Source organism: Scomber japonicus, chromosome 9, assembly GCF_027409825.1.
Source record: "Scomber japonicus isolate fScoJap1 chromosome 9, fScoJap1.pri, whole genome shotgun sequence".
NCBI lineage: Eukaryota > Metazoa > Chordata > Actinopteri > Scombriformes > Scombridae > Scomber > Scomber japonicus.
In genome coordinates, this window is record NC_070586.1 from 3,012,543 (window position 1) to 3,023,057 (window position 10,515).

Genomic DNA, 10,515 nt, shown 5'->3' on the forward strand with positions numbered 1-10,515 from the left:
CACAATCACCACATCTCAACACAACTGAAGATGTGAGTTCATCCGTAGAGTTCACACAATAATAAGGAAAACATCTAACAGCTGTCATTCTGTAAAGTCTCATGAAACTAAACAAATGAAGAGTTTAGAACCTTGATTTCACATTAATTATTGGATAACTCAACTGTTAATGAATTCACTCAAAGTATGCAGGATTAGAAAGGAGCTACTCTGCAGAATGATTGTGTAGTGTATTTTCTGCTACAGATTTATGTATTTCTAATACTAATAGTTTTGCTTCTTTATAGGCCTTAGTATGAACCTTTGTTCATAACAGCCAGAGTCTTCATATTAAAACTGGTCTCATCTTGTTTAATGGTCATTAATATTTGGAGGTTGTCAAACAGTAAAGGCATTGGAACTTGAAATATAAGCAAGAATAGATTGTGTCCTTTTACGGATGAAAAGCAGAATGCTCATGCTTGGTAAAATGTATACATTTGTGGGGTGTAACCTTAGTATAAAAGATGGTGCACGTAAGCAGACAGAAGGAAGGCTACATTGGATCAGGGACACCTTCAGCAGCCTCGAATTGATAAAGTTCTGTCTCCACTGACCTAGGCAGTTTTGATTAATTGATTGGTAATAAAGAAAACTAAAAAGAACTTTGACTTGGTTCTTAATTCATTCTTCAAATCACTCGGAGGGGTGACATAAGCTAAAGGTCACCACAATTGAAGCCAAAGTCTCTGGATAAGAAGTGTGAGTGATTCTAGGAAACAGGCTTGTTGGAGGAAAAAGGAAGAAGCAGAGAAAGTGAAACTCTGGTGTCTCAGCACAGCAGCCCTGTGTGACTGCTACTCTATAAAAGAGAGAAATCCTGTGAGCTGAACCATCACAAGTCCAGACTGAAGGAAGACAGTGGAGTGTGAGCCAGCAGCTTTCTACAGACACAACCATGAAGTCAGCCGTCATCGCCTTCCTCGCCTGCCTGTTTGTCTTCTATGTACAAGGTTAGTGCTCCGTGATGGTCATGACATGTGAAGTCTGTTAAATGACATCAAAGATGATCAGCAGCTAATAAGGTTGTGTCTTTTCTTCCTGCAGGACAATCAGAGACTTTTAAAAAATGCAAGTGTTTAAACGGTTTTGTCGGCCGGATCGACACAAAGATGATCAAGGGGGCTCCAGTCGTTCACCATCCAAGTATCTTCTGTCTAAACACGGAGATCATGTAAGTTCATGAGCTGAATTAAAGCACATTTATGGACGTGTCATTCTCCTGCATCCCTCAGCTCCTCTCTAACGCGCCTCTTTCTTCTCTCACAGTATCACAACAACAGCAGATAAACAGAAGTGTGTGAATCCAAAGTCACCGCTGGGAAAAACCATTCTGAGAAACATGAACAAGTAAGATCAGCTGCTCTTCACTAACTTCAGACAACACAACAGAGTTCATGTTCAGTGTCTTCAAGATGAAATAGTGCTGTGAATGTGTCACATCTCTGCTGCTTTATACTAATAGTGCAATGTCATGTGTTGATTCAGGCACAGGAAGAACGGAGCTGTGAGCATGACGACGACTTCCAGTCAAACTAAAACTCAGAGCTCAACCAGTCTCCACACGACATCCAGCATGTAGAGCTGCTGTACAGCTGCTGTAATACCTTTATACTTGTTCACTCTATTTATTGTCATTATTATCAGCTCTCCTGTCTTGTTCAATTATCACTGTGTGTATATAGTAAGTAAATATTTGTATATATGTTGAATATCTTTTTTAGTACCAAAAATAAAATCCCTGATTGTACTTTGTGTGTTTTGTTCCACAAACTGAAGCTGTGCTCACCTTCAGCTCTCAGCAGAATGTGTTGATACTGAGATTACAGAGAACTCACAGACAGTAGATACAGGATCACTCAACTCATTCAAGGGCTTTTCCTCATTTCTTCTACTACAGCTGTGCTGCTCTTTACAGCATTTAATCACTAATTCAGTATTAATATCTCAGAAATGTAATCAATAATTAGTTTGCGGCCTTAATGTCAAACTGACTTAAAGGTGTGACTCAGCATAAAGTAAAAACAATATTAAAGCAGAATAAATCATTGACTCCTCTGTGAATGACAATGATAAGTTTAACCACACAGAGTAATGAATCAATGTTACTCTAATAAACACATTTAGTGCAGCTGATTATCAACCTAAACTATTTAAACTATTTTCTACATTGTAGAAAAACACTGATGACATCACAATTACAAATAATACGTTGAGTTATGTAATAAACAGAAGTGTTGCTGCTGAGATTACAGACAGACAGCAGATCACAGGACGAGGCAAACATCCTCATCTGGGATTTTAAGAATAAATGTAAAGATCAGCTGATATTATGGAGCAGATATGAACCTTTCACAGGTATATTAGTATTGACTCTGCTTATGTGGGAACGTTTGGTCTCTTTAACTCACACCAAGAAAGTGTTTCAAGTCTCTAACATGTATTAAATAAAAGTTTAGAACAAATGAGTCTGTAAAACATCACATTTAGGCTCAATGAGGAAATAAATCCATGTTTTTTTGTTGTCATGGCAACAAAGAGGAAAAGCAAAGAGATGATTCTTTAAAATAACTTTGTTGGTGTGATAAATGATAATAACTCTGGTTCACTGATGAGACACAACACTAGAAGCGTCTCCATCGTCACGGCCGGTAGTTCTGTATTATATTTTGGTAGGTTTAGTTTTTGTGTCTTGTCTACTTCCTGTTTCTCTGTGATTTGGATTTCCTGGTTTCTGACTTTTTGGACTGATTAGACGGCCCTGTCCCTGTCCCTGCATGTGAGTCCACCAGAGGTCTGTACCACGAAGCTGGATTTTCTCTTATCGAGGTAACTTCAGGGTTTACTCTACGACGCTGGTTCACTTCCTACCTGGTAAATCACCATGGTAACTGATGCTGAATGGCTACTAACCTGCTCCTTTAGATGTCCCTGATGATCCTATACGAAAGGTACAGAATGATTTTCATAGAGACTTTAAGTTAGTTTAATATTCAACATTCATAATATAAACCTATTATGCTTCAATTATTTGAGTGAATGATGTCAAACCAATTTTGTCAATTTTTTTACAATTACAATAAATAATAAATACAGTTATTATGCTCCCTGACCCTTTGATCTCAGGATGTCAAACCAACTGTATAATAGAGTCCTGAGCTTATGATTGAGCTCTTTTAAAACACTTTACATTTTAATCTTTAATTTGCACTCTATGTCCTTTTAATGATTTTAAAGCTAATTTATTATTTTATGCTGCAATCATTTTATTTATGTCTTTCTATTTTTCTGTACTTTGTTGGGGGGGGGGGGGGGGGGGGGTTAATTGTATGTTTTAAGTTTCTCAAATTACATGTTTTCCTGTTTTATATAAAGCACATTGAGTTGCCATTGTGTATGAAATGTGCTATATAAATAAAACTGCCTTGCCTATAATATACAGAATAATATCCCTCATGTGCAACCAGGCTTATTTTTTAAACCCTAACCTTTTTCGTTGTGTGTCAGGAAACAAAAAGTCTCAATAAGAACATCTTGAGAGTGATCGCTGCAGAAAAGAAAAATTGTATTCATTTTTTTTTTTTTATTGTAAAAATTGACCAAAATATATATTCAAAAAAGAATCCTTGAGGCACAGGAGGGATATTAGTCTGTATGCTATACAATTGGTTTGACATCATTCACTCAAATGGTTGAAACATATAATAGGTTTGTATTTTGAATATTAAACTAACTTCCTGCCAGCAGTCCTTCCTGCTTGCTTTTGCTGCAGCAGTGTTGCTTTTGGCCTGATGATGATGTTTGAATTCTTCATATTGTTGAAGAATAATTGTCTCCTCCTCTGTAAAGTAGCTCTGCAGGGTTTCTCCATGTTTGTGAAGGATTGTGAATGTCTGGGTAAATCCCTAAATCCACCCAGGAAACAGAGAGATATCCTGGTATGTTAATCCAGCTTCATAGTACAGACCTCAGGCCTCTGGTCTAATGAAAGGCTTTGTTTTCATTCAGTGTTTATTTCATTTCATTCTCATCTTAGGGTTTCCTCAGCTTCATATTGTTATAGTTTAACTATGAAAGGCTCCTTTTATCTGCTGTGATAGAGCGCCCTCCTGTGGCCGCTGCTGGTAAATACAGCGGCTCATTAAATACTGTTAGTGAAGAAGGATCCACAGTTCAGTGTTTAAAAGTTGATCTGAAGATAAAGCTCTGTAATGTTCATATGAACACTTAAAGTCTGTAAAGTAATAATAAATATGTGTTCTGAGTTTGACATACTACAGAAAAGTGTGTTGTTAACCACCCTGCCAAATTTGAATGATTAAAAAAATTGCCAACTATATGAAATTATGCAAATTGTAAAAATTGTGTAAAAATCAGCCTCTTTCTCTGCTGCCAAACGCTATGGGCGTGGCCTCCGAGTCCGCTAAACCCCGCCCCCACCAAGTGTCACCTGTCAATCAAGGTCACCACCTCTACCAGAAACATGGACGCTATGTTTGAGAGCTAACTCAGCTAACTGTAGACTGTAGTAGTAGTAGTGCTAACTCAGCTGCTAGCTTGGCGGCTAACTCAGCTGCTAGCTCGGCAGCTAACTCGGTGGTTAACTCAGCTAACTGGCTAACTGTAGACTGTAGTAGTAGTAGTGCTAACTCAGCTAACTGTAGACTGTAGTAGTAGTAGTGCTAACTCAGCTAACTGGCTAACTGTAGACTGTAGTAGTAGTAGTGTGTGCTGAATGTATTTATACCTCTACAGCAGCAGGGGCGGGTTTATGCTAATCCTAGCTCCACAATTCAAATCTAAATGGTTGAAATGTTTTTTACACCTTTTTTAGAAATACATTTATGACCTATTTAATGTGTTTAGAAGAAAATGTTTAAAGACCGTGTATTCAGTGAATTCAAAGTAAAGCAACAAGAAAACATCATAACTCAAGTTTCATACCAAAATACTCTTATTGAAACAGACTCTGTTATCTCTGGGTATAACCAGATGTGGAGTAACCATGACGATTATCTCTGGGTATAACCAGATGTGGAGTAACCATGACGATTATCTCTGGGTATAACCAGATGTGGAGTAACCATGACGATTATCTCTGGGTATAACCAGATGTTTCGGTCTTGGCTGCAGTGTGAACTTTGTGATGCTGCTTCAGACACCATAAGAAGGAGTAACTCTTCCCACACTGATCACAGCGATGCAGACCGTCAGTGCAAACCCTCATTCTGTCAGCCTGCTTACAGACAGGAGAGAGAATAATACTAATAATGATATACTGATGATGATGATGATGATGATGATGAGGAGGAGGATACTAGAGTCATTGTCACCTCTTTTGCTGCTGCTGAGTTCATTTTTCTGCTTTTCTTCTGCTTTGTGTTTTTCTCCATCTGTTATAAAATAAAGACAATAAAAGCAACACAGCAGACAACACACACACACACACACACTGACACACAGAGACACAGAAACACACAGAGACAAACACACACACAAAGAGACACACACACATACACAGAGAGAGATAACACAAACACAGACACACACACTCATACTCACACAAACACACACACAGAGAGAGATAACACAGACACAAACACACTCACTCATACTCACAGAGACACACAAACACACACACACACAGAGACACAGACACACACACACACACACTCACCGTGTGTCTCTGCAGCTGCTGGTTGGTCAGATGCACTGACGGTTTCCACGGTAACGTCATCATTTAATTTAATCTGAACATCTCAAAGATTTTGAAAATAAACAAACTAAATAAATAATAATGATATTAATATATAATAATAATAATAATATAAAATAAACTAAAACATCTTTTTTTTGTCTTATTCAATTTAAGTTAAAATAAAGTTTAAACATTAAAATATAATAAATGAATTCTGTTATTTTAATATTCTGAGAGTGAAACATGCAGAAAGAGAGAAAGAAAGAGAAAGAAAGGAAGAAAGAAAGAGAAAAGGAAGAAAGAAAGAAAGAGACAGAAAGAAAGAAAGACAGACAGAAAGAGAGACAGAAAGAAAGAAAGAAAGAAAGAGAGAAAGAAAGAGAGAAAGAAAGAGAGAGAAAGAAAGAGAGAGAAAGAAAGAGACAGGAAGAAAGAAAGAAAGAAACAGAAAGAAAGAAAGAGAGAGAAAGAAAGAAAGAAAGACAGAAAGAAAGACAGAAAGAAAGAAAGAGACAGAAAGAAAGAAAGAGACAAAGAAAGAAAGAAAGAAAGAGACAAAGAAAGAAAGAAAGAGAGAAAGAGAGAAAGAAAGAGAGACAGAGAAAGAAAGAGAAAGAAAGAGACAGAAAGAAAGAAAGACAGAAAGAAAGAAAGAGACAGAAAGAAAGAAAGAGAGAGAAAGAAAGAAAGAAAGAAACAGAAAGAAAGAAAGACAGAAAGAAAGAGAAAAGGAAGAAAGAAAGAAAGGAAGGAAGGAAGGAAGAAAGAAAGAAAGAGAAAAGGAAGGAAGAAAGAAAGAAAGAAAGAAAGAAAGAAAGAAAGAGACAAAGAAAGAAAGAAAGAAAGAAAGAAAGAGACAAAGAAAGAAAGAAAGAAAGAGAGAAAGAAAGAAAGAAAGAGAGACAGAGAAAGAAAGAGAAAGAAAGAGACAGACAGAAAGAAAGAAAGAAAGAGACAGAAAGAAAGAAAGAGAAAGAAAGACAGAAAGAAAGAGACAGACAGAAAGAAAGAAAGAAAGAGACAGAAAGAAAGAAAGAGAAAGAAAGACAGAAAGAAAGACAGAAAGAAAGAGACAGAAAGAGAGAAAGAAAGAGACAAAAAGAGACAGAAAGAAAGAGACAGAAAGAGACAGAAAGAAAGACAGAAAGAAAGAGACAGAAAGAGACAGAAAGAGACAGAAAGAAAGACAGAAAGAGAGAAAGAAAGAGAGAAAAAGAGACAGAAAGAAAGAAAGAGACAGAAAGAAAGAGACAGAAAGAAAGAAAGAGACAGAAAGAAAGAGACAGAAAGAAAGACAGAAAGAAAGAGACAAAAAGAGACAGAAAGAAAGAGACAGACAGAAAGAAAGAAAGAGACAGAAAGAAAGAAAGAGAGACAGAAAGAGAAAGAGAAGGAATAAAAACCAGGAATCAGAAATGAAAGTCTTGAGTCGGGAGTTATGAACGGATACATTTCTGTTTATTATCATCGTAGATTATTTATTCTTATTAAAACTGTTTCTGATCAAAGGAAAGCTGCAGACATAGAAAAACACACATGATCCATTATTGATTATTGATTAGAGGCACAACGTTCAGAGAAATTAAAGTGCTGCTTCCTGTTCACGTCTGACCCCCCCCCCCCCCCTCCTTTCCCGCCCTCCTTCCCCCCCCCCCTCCTCCTCCACAAAGCTCCTATAACCAACCAACCAACCCATCGATCAATAACTCTGTCCGGTTGTGAAGATTATTCTTTTAGTTTCATTGACGATAAAATTTTGGAGATTTTTTGGAGAATTAAAAAAAAAACCCAACAAACGATTAAATAAAGAAAATATTTGATTACGATAAAAAAAATTAGCTAACGATCAAATTTCTTATTAATCAATCAATAACTTAAAGTCACCGAATGTTTCAATTAATCAATTATTTCATTAAAACAACCAATTAGCTTTTAATCAATTATTAAATTAATCTCTAATTATTTTGAGTCTTTTGTTTTAAAGAAGTTTTAGATTCAGATTCTTAAATATTAATATTAATTATATTTAATCTGACAGGAAACTGAATCTCCACCGATCAATAATCGATCCGATAATCGATCGATGAAGCTCCGAACGAATGGTATTTAATTTAATATAACATGTTTTTTATTTTTAAAATCGATCCAAAGTGAACTTCTAAAAATGATTTCGATGTTTTTGACCCTCAGTGAAACTGCGACGTCTGCAGACACAAAATGGCCGACACGCGGCAGCAGACAGGAAGTGACATCGTTGAATAAATCGATTTAAAACATTAAAACAGACTCGTTTAAAAAAAAAAAAGAATCTGCAACTTTTCTAAAAGACTTAAAGTGAACGAACTTTATACATAAAGTCTTTAAAGAGTCGACCGATTAAATTATAAATATGATGCGTTCAAGTCTCGTTGGAAAAAAACGTAAAATCCTAAATCCATCCAGCTGATCAGTGCGACAGTCAGAGCTCATTAACCCTCCTGTGGTGCTCAGGTCAAGGAAGGAAGGAAGGAAATGAGGAAGGAATGAAGGAAGGGAGGAAAGGAGGAAAGAAGGAAGGAAGGGAGGAAAAGAGGGAGGAAGGAAGGAAATAAGGAAGGAAGTAACGAAGAAAGGAAGGAAATAAGGAAGGAAGTAACGAAGAAAGGAAGGAAGGAAGGAAGAAAAGAGAAAGGAAGTAAGGAGAGGAAGGAAAGAAGGAAGGAGGAAAAGAGGAAGGAAGTGAGGAACAGTCAATTTGACCCGGGAGCACAACAGGAGGGTTAAATGTTTCTGATCAGTTTTGGACCAAAAATATATTTAAAAAAAAAAAAGAGCCAAATAAATTTTTTTTTTACGTTTGACAATAAATTAAAAATATTTGCTGTTTGAGACGAAACTAAACTTTTTTTTCTCTCCACGTTATTTTATTTTATTTATTTTATAGATTAAATGAAGATAAATATTCTTTGTCGTAAAGTTTCAGATGAGACCTGAACGCAGCACGGAGGCTAGCCTATGGTGCGTTCAGGGACAATCGGTTAACGACTGAATGAACGAAGGGCTTCGGAGTGAGACCGTAGAAAAATATACCGAAGGTCTGTTTGTTGTCTTTATGAGAACCGAGAAGACTCAACCTACAGTCCAGATTAAAAGTCAATAAAATTTGCGTTAAAAAAAAAAATACGTGAAGCTTGACGATGACGAGCGTAACAGTCTGAAGCTTCACACCTTCATCTTCCTCTTCATCGGGACGCTCAGGTGTGTCACTGACATCAAACTCGTATTTTCCCACACATCAGAAGATCACCTGAACGCAGCATTAAAGCGACAGACGTCAGCTGATGTCGGATTTGCGATCACGTGACTTTGACGTCGCAGGAATCCGACATCTCAAAGAGCTCAGAAACATTTTATTCATTTATTTATTTTATTTTATTTTTTTACACAAAAGCAACAAAAAAAGTTTAATAAGATTTAAAAATAAGAGAAAAGTTTTTAACGTCAGAAACTTTTTATCCTGCGGAGGTTATTTATTTATCGTCAGGTTTTTTTTGTTGTTTTAGATTTTTTAGCTTTTTTTCGGATCTGAAACCTGCTGCAAAAATAAACGTTAATATGTGAGAGTGGATCCAAATGAGTCGTCTGTTAGTCCCCAAATTATTATTGTGATATTTAATAAATCACGTAAAGTCGAAAAACAAAAATCCAAAAATTCTCAGATTCCAGCTTCTTTCTTAAAATGTGATTTATTTTATTTTATTTGAGAGATTTTTGGTTTTTCTGCAGCTGGTTTCACATCTGAGCAGCAGAAATGTAAAAATATATTAAATTAAATTAAAGTTTTTTTTTGGGTTAAACATGAAAAAAAGAAAAAAGGAAAAAAAAAAAAAACTACGATATGGTCCTTTAAAAAAAATTAAAAAAACAATAAAACAGAAAGTTAAACATCCCATTTTCTAAACTGGGGCTGTGTGTGTGACTGCTAGCTGTTGCCACGGTAACAGGCGTGTTTCAGTATCCAGCGTTATTTAGGAATGTGGTGGTTTTAACCTTTGACCTCTTTAAAAAAATCAACAACAAATAACGAAAGTAACACAAGAACAAACAATAATGGCACAATTTGGTTTTTAAAAACTGAAAAACAACAAAAAAAACTACGTCAGTAACTCGGAGCGCTTGATTCGCACTGCGTCAGGTGGCAGGGAGGGAGGAGGGAAGAAAAGAAGGGAGGAAGGAGGGAGGAGGGAAGGAGGGAGGAAGAAAGGAAGGGAGGAAGTGTGGGAGAAAGGAAGGAGGGAAGAGAGGAAGGGAAGGAACGGAGGGAGGGAGGGAGGGAGGAAGGAAGGAAGGAAAGGAGGAAAGGAGGAAGAAAGGAAAGGAGGGAAGGGAGGGAGGGAGGAAGAAAGGAAAGGAGGAAGGGAGGGAGGAAGGGAGGGATGAAGGAAAGGAGGGAGGGAGGGATGAAGGAAAGGAGGGAGGAAGGAAGGAAGGAGGGAAGGGAGGAAGGAAGGTAGAAAAGGAGGAAGGGAGGGAGGGATGAAGGGAGGAAGGAAGGAGGGAAGGAAGGAGGGGAGGAAGGAAGGAGGGAAGGAAGGGGGGAAGGAAGGAAGGAAGGAAGCGTGACGGTGAACCGAAGAGTTAACGACACACTTCAAGTATTTGAAACAGCAGAACAGACGAGGAGACGCCCGCTGTGGAGAAATCAAGCGCACCTTTTTTTAAAAAGAAACAAAAGCACTTCAAACTGTTTAAATATACATCTGATGGCGGCGGCGGCGATATAATGACTGCGGTTGCCG